The sequence below is a fragment of the Neofelis nebulosa genome, chromosome 2 (assembly GCF_028018385.1).
Source record: "Neofelis nebulosa isolate mNeoNeb1 chromosome 2, mNeoNeb1.pri, whole genome shotgun sequence".
Taxonomy (NCBI): domain Eukaryota; kingdom Metazoa; phylum Chordata; class Mammalia; order Carnivora; family Felidae; genus Neofelis; species Neofelis nebulosa.
This window is the reverse complement of record NC_080783.1, coordinates 154,716,911-154,732,844: the sequence shown is the minus strand read 5'-3', so window position 1 is coordinate 154,732,844 and position 15,934 is coordinate 154,716,911. Positions and strand designations below refer to the sequence as shown.

Here is a 15,934-nt window from a genome sequence, read left to right as displayed (position 1 = left end):
TCAAGCTATTCCAAGAAATAGAAAGGGAAGGAAAACTTCCAGACTCATTCTATGAAGCCAGTATTACTTTGATTCCTAAACCAGACAGAGACCCAGTAAAAAAAGAGAACTACAGGCCAATATCCCTGATGAATATGGATGCAAAAATTCTCAATAAGATAGTAGCAAATCGAATTCAACAGCATATAAAAAGAATTATTCACCATGATCAAGTGGGATTCATTCCTGGGATGCAGGGCTGGTTCAACATTCGTAAATCAATCAACGTGATACATCACATTAATAAAAGAAAAGAACCATATGATACTGCCAATCGATGCAGAAAAGGCCTTTGACAAAATCCAGCACCCTTTCTTAATAAAAACCCTTGAGAAAGTCGGGATAGAAGGAACATACTTAAAGATCATAAAAGCCACTTATGAAAAGCCCACAGCTCACATCATCCTCAATGGGGAAAAACTGAGAGCTTTTTCCCTGAGATCAGGAACATGACAGGGATGCCCACTCTCACCGCTGTTGTTTAACATAGTGCTGGAAGTTCTAGCTTCAGCAATCAGACAACAAAAGGAAATCAAAGGCATCAAAATTGGCAAAGATGAAGTCAAGCTTTCGCTTTTTGCAGATGACATGATATTATACATGGAAAATCCAATAGACTCCACCAAAAGTCTGCTAGAACTGATACATGAATTCAGCAAAGTTGCAGGATACAAAATCAATGTACAGAAATCAGTTGCATTCTTATACACTAACAATGAAGCAACAGAAAGACAAATAAAGAAACTGATCCCATTCACAATTGCACCAGAAGCATAAAATACCTAGGAATAAATCTAACCAAAGATGTAAAAGATCTGTATGCTGAAAAATATAGAAAGCTTATGAAGGTAATTGAAGAAGATATAAAGAAATGGAAAGACATTCCCTGCTCATGGATTGGAAGAATAAATATTGTCAAAATGTCAATACTACCCAAAGCTATCTACACATTCAATGCAATCCCAATCAAAATTGCACCAGCATTCTTCTCGAAACTAGAACAAGCAATCCTAAAATTCATATGGAACCACAAAAGGCCCCGAATAGCCAAAGTAATTTTGAAGAAGAAGACCAAAACAGGAGGCATCACAATCCCAGACTTTAGCCTCTACTACAAAGCTGTCATCATCAAGACAGCATGGTATTGGCACAAAAACAGACACATAGACCAATGGAATAGAATAGAAACCCCAGAACTAGACCCACAAACGTATGGCCAACTCATCTTTGACAAAGCAGGAAAGAACATCCAATGGAAAAAAGACAGTCTCTTTAACAAATGGTGCTGGGAGAACTGGACAGCAACATGCAGAAGGTTGTAACTAGACCACTTTCTCACACCATTCACAAAAATAAACTCAAAATGGATAAAGGACCTGAATGTGAGACAGGAAACCATCAAAACCTTAGAGGAGAAAGCAGGAAAAGACCTCTCTGACCTCAGCCGTAGCAATCTCTTACTCGACACATCCCCAAAGGCAAGGGAATTAAAAGCAAAAGTGAATTACTGAGACCTTATGAAGATCAAAAGCTTCTGCACAGCAAAGGAAACAACCAACAAAACTAAAAGGCAACCAACGGAATGGGAAAAGATATTTGCAAATGACATATCAGACAAAGGGCTAGTATCCAAAATCTATAAAGAGCTCACCAATGGGGCGCCTGGGTGGCGCAGTCGGTTAAGCGTCCGACTTCAGCCAGGTCACGATCTCGCGGTCCGTGAGTTCGAGCCCCGCGTCAGGCTCTGGGCTGATGGCTCAGAGCCTGGAGCCTGTTTCCAATTCTGTGTCTCCCTCTCTCTCTGCCCCTCCCCCGTTCATGCTCTGTCTCTCTCTGTCCCAAAAATAAATAAAAAACGTTGAAAAAAAAAAAATTTAAAAAAAAAAAGAGCTCACCAAACTCCACACCCGAAAAACAAATAACCCAGTGAAGAAATGGGCAGAAAACATGAATAGACACTTCTCTAAAGAAGACATCCGGATGGCCACAGGCACATGAAAAGATGTTCAATGTCGCTCCTTATCAGGGAAATACAAATCAAAACCACACTCAGATATCACCTCATGCCAGTCAGAGTGGCCAAAATGAAGAAATCAGGAGACTATAGATGCTGGAGAGGATGTGGAGAAACGGGAACCATCTTGCACTGTTGGTGGGAATGCAAATTGGTGCAGCCGCTCTGGAAAGCAGTGTGGAGGTTCCTCAGAAAATTAAAAATAGACCTACCCTATGACCCAGCAATAGCACTGCTAGGAATTTATCCAAGGGATACAGGAGTACTGATGCATAGGGGCACTTGTACCCCAATGTTTATAGCAGCACTCTCAACAATAGCCAAATTATGGAAAGAGCCTAAATGTCCATCAACTGATGAATGGATAAAGAAATTGTGGTTTATATACACAATGGAATACTACATGGCAATGAGAAAAAATGAAATATGGCCTTTTGTAGCAACGTGGATGGAACTGGAGAGTGTGATGTTAAGTGAAATAAACCATACAGAGAAAGACAGATACCATATGGTTTCACTCTTATGTGGATCCTGAGAAACATAACAGAAACCCATGGGGGAGGGGAAGGAAAAAAAAAGAAAAAGAGGTTAGAGTGGGAGAGAGCCAAAGCATAAGAGACTGTTAAAAACTGAGAACAAACTGAGGGTTGATGGGGGGTGGGAGGGAGGGCAGGGTGGGTGATGGGTATTGAGGAGGGCACCTTTTGGGATGAGCACTGGGTGTTGTATGGAAACCAATTTGACAGTAAATTTCATATATTAAATAAATAAATAAATAAATAAATAAACATAGAAAGAAAGAAAGAAAGAAAGAAAGAAAGAAAGAAAGAAAGAAAGAAAGAAAGAAAGAAAGAAAGAAAAAAAAAAAAAAGACTCATGTGCTTTCCTGACTGAGCCAGCCAGGTGCCCCTTGTTGGATTTTTTTTTTTATTTGTTTGCTTGTTTTTTTTCAAATTCATTTTACTAGGCTAGTATTACCCTGATACCAAAAGCAGAAAAGATTACCAAGAAAGAAAGAGAAAGAAAGAAAGAAAGAAAGAAAGAAAGAAAGAAAGAAAGAAAGAAAGAAAAGAAAAGAAAAGAGAAAGAAAAGAAAAGAAAAGAAAAGAAAAGAAAAGAGAAAGAAAAGAAAAGAAAAGAAAAGAAAAGAAAAGAAAAGAAAAGAAAAGAAAAGAAAAGAAAAGAAAAGAAAATTACAGGCCAATATCCCTCCTCATGAACATAGATGCAAAAAGTCCTCAACAAAACATTAGTAAACCGAATTCAACAATACGTTAAAAGAATCTTACCCCACATTATTTCAGGGAAGCAAGGATGATTCAACATCTGCAAACTAATCAATGTGATACACCATATTAATAAAATGAAGTAAAAAGATCACATGATCATTCTCAATAGATGCAGAAAAAAAAGCAACAAAATTCAATATTCATTTCTGATAAAAACTCTCAACAAGGTAAAGGTAGAGAATGCATATCTCAACATAATAAAAATCATATATGACAAACCCACAGCAAGTATCATACTCAACTGAAAGGCTAAACATTTTTCTCCTAAGATTGGGAACTAGACGGAGATGCCCATTCTCTACACCTTTATTCAACACAGTATTAGAAATCATAGCTGTGGCATTTAGGCAGAAAATAAAAGGCATCCAAATTGGAAAGAAAGAAGTAAAGCTATCATTATTCACAGTGGACATATTATGTATAGAAAACTTTAATATCTATGCCAAAAACTGTTGAAATAAATGAATTCAGTAAAGTTGCAGGGTAACAAATCAATATACAAAAATCTATTACATTTCTGTATACTAATAACAATATAATACAATGTCTATACAATAATTATCAAAAAAAACAAATTAAGAAAACAATCCAATTTATAAGTGCTTCAAAAAAATCAACCAGTAAAACAGGTAGGAATAAACGTAACCAATGAGGTGAAAGAATTATGCACTAAAAACTATAAGACACTGATGAAAAAAACTGAAGAAGACTTAAATGGGAATGATAAATATTCCATCCTCATGATTGAAACATAACATTGTTAAAATGCTCACATGACCCAATGCCATCTACAGTCCAATGACATTTTTCTTTTTTTTTCTTTTTCTTTTTTACTGTTCTGCACCTCCCCGCTCCAATGACATTTTTCAATGTAATAGAACAAATTCTAAAATTTCTTTAAAACCAGAAAAGACCCCAAATACCCAAAACAATCTTGAGAAAGAGGACTAAAACTGGAGGTATCATGCTCCCTGATTTCAAACTATAGTAGAAAGCTACATAATCAAAATCGACGGTATTGGCCTAAAAACAGATACATGAACCCAACAGAAGCCCAGGAATAATACCACATATATATGTCAATTAATTTATGAAAAAGAAGCCAAGAATATACAATGAAGCATGGATGGTCTCTTCAATAAAGGGTACTGGGAAACCTGGACAACCATAGGCAAAAGAATGTAACTAGGCCACTATTTTACACCAAATGTAAAAATTAACTGAAAGTGGATTAAAGACTTAAATGGAACCAGAAAAACACCTAAAAGAAAACCTAGGCAGTGAGCACCTTGATATTGGTCTTGGCATTGAATTTTTGAATGTGACTCAAAAAGTGAAGCAATAAGAGCAAAAATAAAAATTAGTAAAAACTTCCACAAAGCAAAGGAAACTATTGACAAAATGAAAGGGCACCCTACTGAAAAGGAGAAAATGTTTGCAAATCATATATCTGATAAAGGGTTAATCTCCAAAATATATAAAGAACTCAACTCAATACAAACAAAACAATTAAAAACAAACAATCCAATTAAAAATGGACAATGTAAATAGTTATTTTTTCAAAGAAGACATATGGATGGCCAAAAGGCATATTAAATGATGTTCATTATCATCCTAATTATCAGGGAAATGCAAATCAAAAACCATAATGAGTATCACTTCACACCTATTATAATAGCCAGTATCAAAAAGACAAGAAATAACAAGTGTTGGAGAGGATATGGAGACAAAGCAACCCTTGTGCACTATTGGTGGGAATGAAATTGATGCAGACACTATGGAAAACAATAAAGAATTTCCCCCCAAATTAACAATGGTCTACTATGTCATCCAGCAATTTTGCTTCTGGGTATTTCTCTGACAAAAATGAAAACAGGATGAAAAGAAAATATGCACCCCTACATTCACTGCGGCATTACTTACAATAGCCAACATATGGAAACAACCTTCTAAGTATCCATCATTGGATAGATAGTTAGACATTACACATGTAATTGCTTCTTTATCCATATGTGTGTGTATATATACATATTGTGGGAAGGAGAGTTGGAGGGTAGGCAAAATATGAACAGGGTCAACTTCATGGTGACATACAGCAACTAGACAATGGTAATCTCTTGGTAGTGCATACAAATATTGAATTATTATGGTATGCCTCTAAAACTAATAAAATTTCATATACCAATTTTACCTCAACTAAAAAGGCTTCAAAACTCAAAATAAATAATAAAAATGAATAAATTAACATGGTGACCTTGAAAATAGGTGAAATACATATTTTCTATGGATTTTTAAAAAGAGGTTCCAACACACTGAACTATTTCAGAATACATAACAACTGGGAGAATTTGTTTCATATGTCATATTTTACTTTTTCAAAAAACTGAGCAGTAAAAGTCAAAAGATACCTTTATATTAAAAGCCACTAGAGAGGCACCTGAGTGGCTCAATCGGTTAAGTGGCCGACTCTTGGTTTCAGCTCATGCTCATGATCTCACAGTTTGTGACTTTGAGCCCTGCGTCCAGCTCTGCAGCTGGCAGCGCTGAGCCTGCTTGGGGTTCTTTCTCTCCCTCCCTCTCTCTCTCTCTGCCCCTGTCCCACTTGTGCTGTCTCTGTCTCTCTCAAAATAAATAAGTAAACTTAAAAAAAAAAAATTAAAGCCATTATAAATAAAAAGAAGTTCATTTGTTGTTTAGGACTAAACCACTTCCAATTACTTGTCAAATTTAATCTACACATTAAATACAGTAACTTTTGATGCTACTTTGCCACCTATGGACATTCAATAGTCATTTTGCTAACTAAACAAATGAACTACATGGAAAGGTCGTAACATAAGAATCACTATCACAAAAGCCTCTGGATGCAAAACCGCATATAAATTATTGTTCCAAAGTATTTATTCTGATATTGTTTGAAATTAAAAGATTACTTACATATGGAGAAATAATGTTGAAAAATGGAAATTCCTTGAAGAATAATTTCCATTGAAAGAAGAGACGCCATTGTGCTGAAAATTAAGACATAGATTTAGTCCCAGAATTCACAGCATCATTCATATAGATTTTAATGGCTTGATTCCATCACAGAAAGGAAAAAAAAATACCTCATTTATGATATGAGAAAACAGAAGATGGGAGGGACAAACAATTTGCACTCACTGCTTCCATGTAGAGAACCAACATTACCTATATATTTTTCACGTTAAAAATAACTGCATTCTTTTTTTCTCCTTCACTCTGATAGAACGAACCGTGATATACATATATGCAATCTACACAGAAGTATACCCCCCCCCCTTTTTTTTCCTGCTTAGGGAAGGCAGCAGTTGCATCTTAAACCCAAGAGTGACAGCAATGCTTCTCCACAGCACTTCTCTATTAAAGCTTCTCATATGTGAACAGAATGCTGTGCATGTTGAAGTATCTGTTGCCCACGTTCACAGCCAAACTCCCATATTTGTGATTTGAATGCAGGAATACCCATAGCCACTCTCAAAAGAATTTATTTAAATCATGTCCTGATATCATTAGCACTGACAGGGTTTGGGGTAACACTCAGGGAGATAAACAGTTGTGATATATTTCTTCAAAGAATGTGTTCTGTCAGTGAACTTGTCCAAAAGCGTTGGGGCATATAAACATTCCTCAAGTGGGTTTACTTATCAGGTATAAAATGACCGGGTGAGGAGAATACAGGGTTTTGACAGTTTGTGGTTTGAAATTAAGCATGACCCTTTGTACTTTTAAACGTGATTTGTCTATTTTTTTTTAATCTATCTTGATTCAAAAGGGAAGCAGTCAATGCTAAGTATGGCCAAGTGAGGGCAATTATGAATATATTTATAAAAATCAATTTAAAATAAAGATCCCAGCACTGCAAAAACACCTTGAAATAAGTCATGAATAAATAGGCTTTTCTCTCATGATTTTTAAAGCACCGTTATAGGGAAGTCTGAAGATAAATCAGGTGACAAGAAGTTTGAAACAGCTTGCTAATTTATTTTCTGAGCCATATTCCTAGGCTAAGTGAATATGCATTTCATTATTACAACAAATATGCTGATCATAAAACTACCTATTTTCCTTTAACTAAAGGATCAATAATTTTAGATTTTGAAAATAAATTCTTACACTATTTAAAAACACTTTCTCTGGAACAGAATCATCTTTTGTAACACATTAAATCGTGACTAAACCTTTTTTTTTTTTAATGTTTATTTATTTTTCAGAGAGAGAGCATGCACAAGCTGGCTGGGGGGAGGCAGAGAGAGAGAGAGAGAGGAAAAAAGAGAGAGACAATCCCAAGCAGGCTCCACTATATCAGCACAGAGCCCGATGTAGGGCTCAATTTCACAAACCATGAGATCAAGATCTGAGCTGAAATCGAGTCAGACGCTTAACTGACTAAGCCACCCAGGAGCCCCAACTAAACCTATTCTTGAGAAGTATTACACATCATCAAATGTAAACATATTGTGGAAAATCCCTTTGATACGATATGAGATATGTATTTTTAAGAAAACTAAAGTTTTTCCAACTCACATCTTTTTTTTTTTTTTTTTTTGAGAGAGACAGCACAAGAGGGGGAGAGGCACAGAGAGAGGAAGAATCTCAAGCAGGCTCTGTGCTGCCAGTGCAGAGCCTGATAAGGGACTCAAATTCAAGAACTGTGAGATCATGACCTGAACTAAAACCAAGAGTTGGACACCTAACCAACTGAGCCACCAGGGTTCCCCTCAAATCTCTTTTCGAATTGACACAGTGTATTTTACTAGGTGACAAGTGAAGACAATTAATACAAATAGGTAACTTATACAATACTAAATGTTCTTTGCCAAAAAAAAAAAAAAAAAGACTACCATGGGAAGAGGAGGAGTTATTGAAGTATATATAATCTTCATAAAATTAAGCAAATATCATTAAGTAACGACTGAAGTTCCCCAAAAGTCTCCCCAGGTTTGTAAATATAATATCCAATCATTGTTTTATTTCTTAATTGTATTCAATTCTATAAATTGGATTTGTAAATAAATACGTAGCAGTTCTTCAATTAAGACTGACTAAATATAGATCAGCAGAACAAAATACCAATCTTTATCCTGTTGCTTATAAGCTTATAATTATGGGACCATAAGTAGGGAGTCTAACAATTTCCAATTTTCATCCATTAAATTTGGTGAGACAAGTCCAGGCCAGAGGTTCAGAGTCCTGGCTTATAATCAATTTCATACATACTATTAGACACATCTACATTTATCTCACAAATGAAAAATCAAACCTGAATCTTTTAAACTGTTTCCATAGTCTAATTTATTAATGATGGTTACATTTTTTTTTTATCTCACTCAATATGTCCTAATTGTCCCTGAAAGGAATGTTTTCTTGAACAATGTTTGCCTTTGCCTATCTAGATAGTAAATTTTTTTTCTATTAACCTTCCAGTTAATTTTGGAAAATCTTGTTTCATTCATTGAAAAGACAGAAAGGAGATGTGTACCCAAATCTTGTGTTTTTATTACAATTGGTAATTTTTCCTAAAGATTCCACTGTCCATTAAACATTGAAAACCAGTTCTCCCTCTCTCATGTACAATTTCAAGACAAAAACAAATATATATATATATATATGTATATATACATATACATACATGTATACACATACATATATACACATATATACACATATATGTATGTGTATACATGTATGTATATATACATATATACACATATATACATATATACACATATATACATGTATGTATATATACACATATATACATGTATGTATATATATACACATATATATACATGTATGTATATATATACATATATACACATATATATGTATGTGTATACATGTATGTATATGTATGTATGTGTATGTATATATATATATATATATACCAGCATGTATACATAAACATGATCTGACTTTAAACACTTACATGGGAATCAGGATCTAAATTCTATTTCTAAGGCCGCCTGGGTGGCTCAGTGGGTTAAGCGTCCGACTTCAGCTCAGGTCACGATCTCGCAGTCCGTGAGTTCGAGCCCTGTGCCAGGCTCTGGGCTGATGGCTCAGAGCCTGGAGCCTGCTTCCAATTCTGTGTCTCCCTCTCTCTCTGCCCCTCCCCCATTCATGCTCTGTCTCTCTCTGTCTCAAAAATAAATAAACGTTAATTTAAAAAAATAAACAAAAAATAAAAATAAATAAAATAAATAAAATAAATAAATAAATAAATTCTCTTTCTAATAATAATTTTGACCTAACAGTATGCTATTATTGATCAACTTTAGGTCATTCCTTGAAAATTACAGAGGCCCCTGAATCACCTTCTGATCATGGATACTTTTAAAGAATGTGTTTGTTTGGTATACTGTTGAATCAGAAACTTGAGAAATAAAACTTCAATATTTTTACAATATTTTTAAATTTCCAAAACAGAGAAAAAAAGGAATGGCTAGAAGGTTAACTGTTTCTTTTATGTTCAGTATTATTTGGATAGCATGGATTTCATAATGATAATACTATTTCTAGTCATACTCTCCAATTATGCATATGCTCACTTACAGAAGAAAAATGATCATGTAAATACTAGCAATAAAGAATACATTAGAAAAGGTAGCTAAAACTTCTCAATGTGAAGTCCACTTAATTGTGCAAAGCCTACCTTTATGACCTTCAAAAAACCATGTATGAACTCACAGAACATATGTCAAATATGTAAAACTAAAATATGATGTAGTTGTAAAATTGTTCCTTTTAAAGGACAATTTTAAGGAAAATCTACCAATCTTTTCTTTTTACTTTATTGTATATCATCAAGAAAGCGGGGTCAAGGCTTTAACTTCATTTTGAAAGGGAGAAGAACACCTTGTGAGGAGGAGAAGAGAAAAGGCCATTTTTCCTAAGGCAAGGTAGCAAAAGTTTAAGGGCCATCAAGTTATTTGGAGGGAGTAGGGGTTTCTTTGACAGCCAGACCCCTTGACATTTCTGTCTTTCCCTTTCTGCTGGCCCTGCCCACATAGGAGAAAAGGAAGATAAAAAGGCTCATAAGAAATGTAAGTGATCTTTATTGACCTGTGACTTTGGTATAACCATGGCCTCTGGCGTGTGACTGCAGTATGCATCTCTTGTCAAAACAGGTAAGGGAATTGAGCATTGGCCTGAAGGAACTTGTGTGTGTGTGTGTGTGTGTGTGTGTGTGTGTGTGTGTGTGTGTGTGTGTTCAGAACTGAAAGGTAAGGGATTTGAAGAAAAAGTGGAGGAGAATTGGGGGAAGTTAGGGGAGGAAAGGTAACTATTGTAAATTTTCTCCTTTTGGAAAAAAAAACAAACAAAATCTTGTTATTCTGTAGTTTATTCATCTCATTCTCAATCTTTGCCCACTCTTTCTTAATTTTCCTTCAGATATTCCATTAATTTTCCCTGAAAATAATTTTCTTTCAAAGAAATATGGTCATCAAATTGGGAATAAATTGAAAAATAGCTTGCAGTCTCTAGCAGACTTTCTCAGATGTAATAGGACGCATTGGCTGGAAAAGGCAGTTCTTCAATCTGTTAAGGATATGAATAAAACTGTATCTCAGATCTTGTAAGAACACCCCACGAGAGTACAGGGTACGCTAGAAAACGGGGATGAGTATCCTTTCGGTTTTCCTAAGTCACGGTCTTTTTGAAAACTATTTTAAATCCTTTAAAATATAGTCATTAAAACTTGCTAAAATGACGGTTTTGTTGCTTTTTTTTTCCTCAGAAAAGGAAACAGCACAGAGAAAGATGTATTTTAAAGACAGATTCATTCCCCTGTAGAACACTACTTAAACATCGTAATAAAAACTGGGAAATTATCTCGCCCCTATTTCCTTTAACCTCGTAGGGCATCTGCTCAGGTTTGTTCGGAGAGAGTCATCTTACAAATACATAAGCAGATGCTGTCAAATATGAAATAAAAGATGAAAGGGAAAATCAACTCTAACATCATCGATACTCCCTGCTGTAAAATCCTACTCAATCTGTGCTGTTGGTTTGTTTTTTTTTTTTTTTCCCCCTGAGTTCACAGAAATGTTTCACAGAAAAAATCTGAAAGAGACAACCTCGCCGTGTGCTTCCACCAGACGGTTCTTTTTGCACATCCATCTCACCTCCTTGTTGCATCCAGGGAGCTGCGGGGCGCGCCCCGCACACCGTGTTAGCAACCTCTGCCTCTCCGCCAGATCCTGCTGCGGAGAACCGGCAGGCTGCTTGTGGGCCTAGCGGGGCGACTTAGCTCAGGTTCCAAACCAAATTCTGTGGAGAGGCTGACCCGCGCTCTCCGTGGAAGGTTGTTCCACCTGGCCGCCATCTTGAGGGCGGAGCAGTGTTCCCAGGGAAGCTGCTCTGAGGAAAGGAGACCAAAATCGCGCCCGCGAAAGAGAGAACGCGCCGAGGTTGGTTCACTTTTGGTATCTGACCTCTAGGTTACCCTTCTACCTTGCTTCCTGCAAAAATACTGCACGGTCTTTGGAACTTAGCGCATTGTATCGAGGGACACAAAAGAATCTGTAAAGGGCATTAGGTTCTAAACTGTATTGCTTGGAAGGATTTATACATTAACAACCACTTGGAATTTTTGCCCAAAGCAAGTCTGCCCACACGCCCGAGGCCAATAAACCGTGCCAGGTGAGAAGTTCTCAGTGCTGATTTTAACATTGGTCGTCCTCCTTTGACAAGGTTAGTGTAGGTAAAAATGGAGGGAGAAAACATTGTGGTAAATGCCACATTTATTAGCAAGGTTAAAATGGTTTTCGTGGCTTTTTAGTTGATAGGAAGAATGGGGGAAAGGGGGATGAAGATGCACAGATTTACATTTATTTTTGTTTTTGCTTTTTTAATAAAGTTACAAAGTCACTTTTCCTTGGGCTGCGGCCTTTGCCTACAGGGTACAGACGACTGCCAATAAGTTTTTGTTTTCATAGAGATCAGCTCACCATTCTTTGGACAAAAGTACTTTACATACGATAAATGTTCAATAATTTCTTGATATATTTTAAATGGCATTTGGTCCAAAATGTAAACCTCAAATCAAAGGCTAAATATAATCATAAATCCACAGACAGGTTGAAAACTCTGATTTTAACTATATTCATTGGAATTATGTTTAGTTGGGGAAAGAAATGCCACTACTCAAAAAAAAAAAAAAAATGGCTTACGTGAGATAGAAATATATTTTTCTCCATGAAGTCCCCATAGCTTCTAGAATTAGGTTCCATAGTTAGTCCCACAGTTGTCTAGAATTAGGTCAATAGCTCTATTTTAACAAGTCCTTAGGAACTTTGGGTTCCTTCCAGTTCACGAGCATTCATCATCTCTAGGGTGTGTCCTTTCTCCCCATGGAGCAAGCTGGTATTCATGCAGGTGACATATGGAAAGAGGGGGCCAAAGAAAAAGGGCCAAGTGCGTGGGCCAACTGACCCTTAAGGAAGATTTCTGGAGGCTTCTCTAGAACACTCTTTCTTGAAACACCCCGATTTAAGAATTTAGTCACTTGAATACATCTAGCTGCAAACTGCCACAGATTAAATAGAGTGCATGCATGAGAGAGGTATTGTGATGGAAGAAGAAGGGACAGGAAGGGAACAGGCATTGGAGGAAAAGAGAGGCAAATTGAGGTGTAGTGCATTCTACTTGAAATGACCCCTTTCACTCTTTTTCTTCTCTCAACTCTGAGACCACACTGTAAGAAAACAACACAGTGGGCATGCTACTAGCAGAGCTCCTAAGTAGAAATTTAAAATGGGAGGAGCTGCTCCTAAAATCCTCAAACCCCCTAAGAACAAGGTAGACCGTGGAGCTGGGGAGGTGAAGGAAAAATGATAGGAGTGCAGTAAAGGGGCCTCTCACCCAGTCACATGTCCTCCTATCCACTGTGTTCACTATGTGCCCTCATCTACTGTGTTCACTGCGATACACATGAAAAGTCTCTGTATAGAGACTAAAATGTTTTTTTAAGCAGTATCTTGATTTTGGAAATGTTTTGATTTATTTTTAAAATATTTCTAATTGTCACAAGCAATATATAACCTTTTAAACGTCCTGTCCACTTACAGTTTTATAATTAATATTGATTTCAGAGTAACAATCTATTGTTTTTGTGGTGAAAACCACATTTATGCCCAATTGTGAAGGAGAGGTTGAAAGAATCTACCTGTTATTTCTTAACATCCCTCCCTCCAAATACTTCTAAACTCTATTTGAAGTTTCCAGGTTATTCTAATATTCTTAATTTGTTCCAGTTGTATTTTTTCATTTCCGTTTAAGAAAAATGGAAAGCGCCTATTAAGTCAATAAGTTAAACTGCATTTTCAGTAACGTGCCACTATACATGCTTGGTCTACAAAGTACATGGTTAGTATCATTGGGGAAAGAATTCAAAATCTGGCCTCACATTCCAGGAAAGCTGTAAACTAGATCACTTTGATCTTCTTCATTTTCTTCACTTTGATTTTCAGAGTATTTACATCCTCCTATGTTTATATGACCTCATGAACTCGTGAGAGTTTCAATAGACAGCCAGTTAAAACACACAGTATGTTCTTAAAAACCAAACATGCTTTAATAAGTCTGCTAAAAGCTGATAGCATTTCCCAGACTATACCAACCATTAATTATCCTTCCTCTTTTTGAGTCAAAGATTATAAGAAAAGGAAAGGGCATAACCTTAGTCCATCTCTACGGCAAAGAATGCAACAACAATAAAAAATTTCAAAATGTGTTTTGTGAAAATGTTGTGGTTAACATTTGAAGACTTCCCCAGATGTCTCACTTGGCTATACATTTGTTTATACTGATCATAAACAAATCAATTTAGATACTGATATTTGACTGGCTTGGTATATAATTAAAGGAATAAAGTTTGAGATAGAAGTAGACCAAAGTAAACATGGGGAAGTTCTTTTATGGAAACTTTTAGTTGCAAATTCATCAATTGTTTCAATTTTGTGGTGTTTAAAGTGTTTCAGTTCATTGAGCTGCTTTTGCTTGGCGACTACCAAACAAAACAAAGAAAATATTTTAGATATAATTTCAATTGATAACTAGTTAAATTTTGGTACAAATTCCACATTTCTGGGGCAAAACATGGTTTAAACATAACCCGAGCATTAAGTAGCCATGTAGCAGCAGGAAATACTGGTGAAATATAGGAACTGAAAAGATCTTTCAGGGAAAATGATGTAATGAAAATGTTAATAATTCTCTATCTTTCTATTTATCTAACCAGCACTACTCCGTATCAGAAAAAAAATAGAAATAAAATGGTTAGAGATGTTTAGGCAATAGTTGAAGTGTTTCTTCAAAAACATGAGAAATGGAAAAAAAACATGGAAAATAGAGAAGAGGGAACTATCATGAATTAGAACATTCACAGAAAGGACTACTATATACATTTATCATTTTATCAAAACAAGAGTATAATTTTGCTTTCAAGGTATGTGTAACACAAATGTGATTGATTACATTTTTTAAATGTTTATTTTGAGAGGAAGAGAGAGTGAGCAGGGGAGGGGCAGAGAGAGAGGGAGAATCCCAAGCAGGCTCTGCGCTATGAGCACAAAGCTGGTCACAGGGTTTGATCTCAAGAACCATGAGACCACCACCTGGGCTAAAATGAAGAGTTGGACACTTTACCAACTGAGCCACCCAAGCATTCCATGTGACTGATTACATTTTTTAAAATGATTACATTTTTAAACATTCTTTGTTGGACTGCTAAACAAACAAACAAAAAAGTGAAGGCAATAGCATATTCTTTTGACCGAACTCTGCTATGCGGTACAAAGAGGATCCTGAATAGTAGATCCTTGAATTACCCCCATTTATTCCTGTGCCTGGTATCTATTGCAACAGAATAAATAAACCCAAAATTTCCTGGTTTATAACTATTATCTTTTACTGTTCTTATGATAACTGGGCTTAAGTTGGTGATTCCTTTATTTCATACCCTGTTGCATGAGGCTGCAGACAAATGGGGGCTCAATTAGTCTGGCATGTCAAGATGGCTCACTCACATGACTGGCAACTCATGCTAGCTGCTGGCTGAGAATTCAGCTGAACTTTGCCAAATGCCTACATGTAGCCTTACGGTGTGGCTCGGGCCTTTTACACTATGACTGTTGGGTTCCAAGAAGTGTCCCAATAGTGAATAATCCAAGCTACTCAGTCAGAAGAGGAAGACAGTAAAGAGGACTGGACTCCATCTCTTGATGAGGGGACAAGATCTTATTGCAGAAGTGCATGTAGCATAGAAGTTATCATTGAGGACACTTTTTGGACAATATAAACCTGCCATAATTCTCAAAGAATGATTCAGAAAATTTGAGACATTTCATGTAACATATAGATATGGATATAGATATAGATAAATATATAGATAGATACATACACACACCAGGAAACAAAAACCCAGTGATGATACCAGGAGAAAAGCTATACTGCAAAGTTAGCAACTAATCTTTCTTGAAATTTTTTCCACAAAGGCTTGATGTGTTTGCCCCACTCTAAGATGATGAATTGATTCTGTTCACGGAAAGAAGCTTCTAAAATAGCTTCC

General features: G+C 36.1%; 1 long non-coding RNA gene across 1 annotated transcript in view; it reads right to left on the bottom strand.

Annotated features, from left to right (window-relative positions):
- Positions 1-6,362, bottom strand: part of LOC131504502 (uncharacterized) — a 393,302-nt gene extending 386,940 nt beyond the window's left edge. The window contains exon 1 of the long non-coding RNA XR_009258030.1: positions 6,280-6,362. This is a non-coding gene — a long non-coding RNA (uncharacterized LOC131504502). The remainder of the gene's footprint in view (positions 1-6,279) is intronic.
- Positions 6,363-15,934: the final 9,572 nt, after the last annotated feature.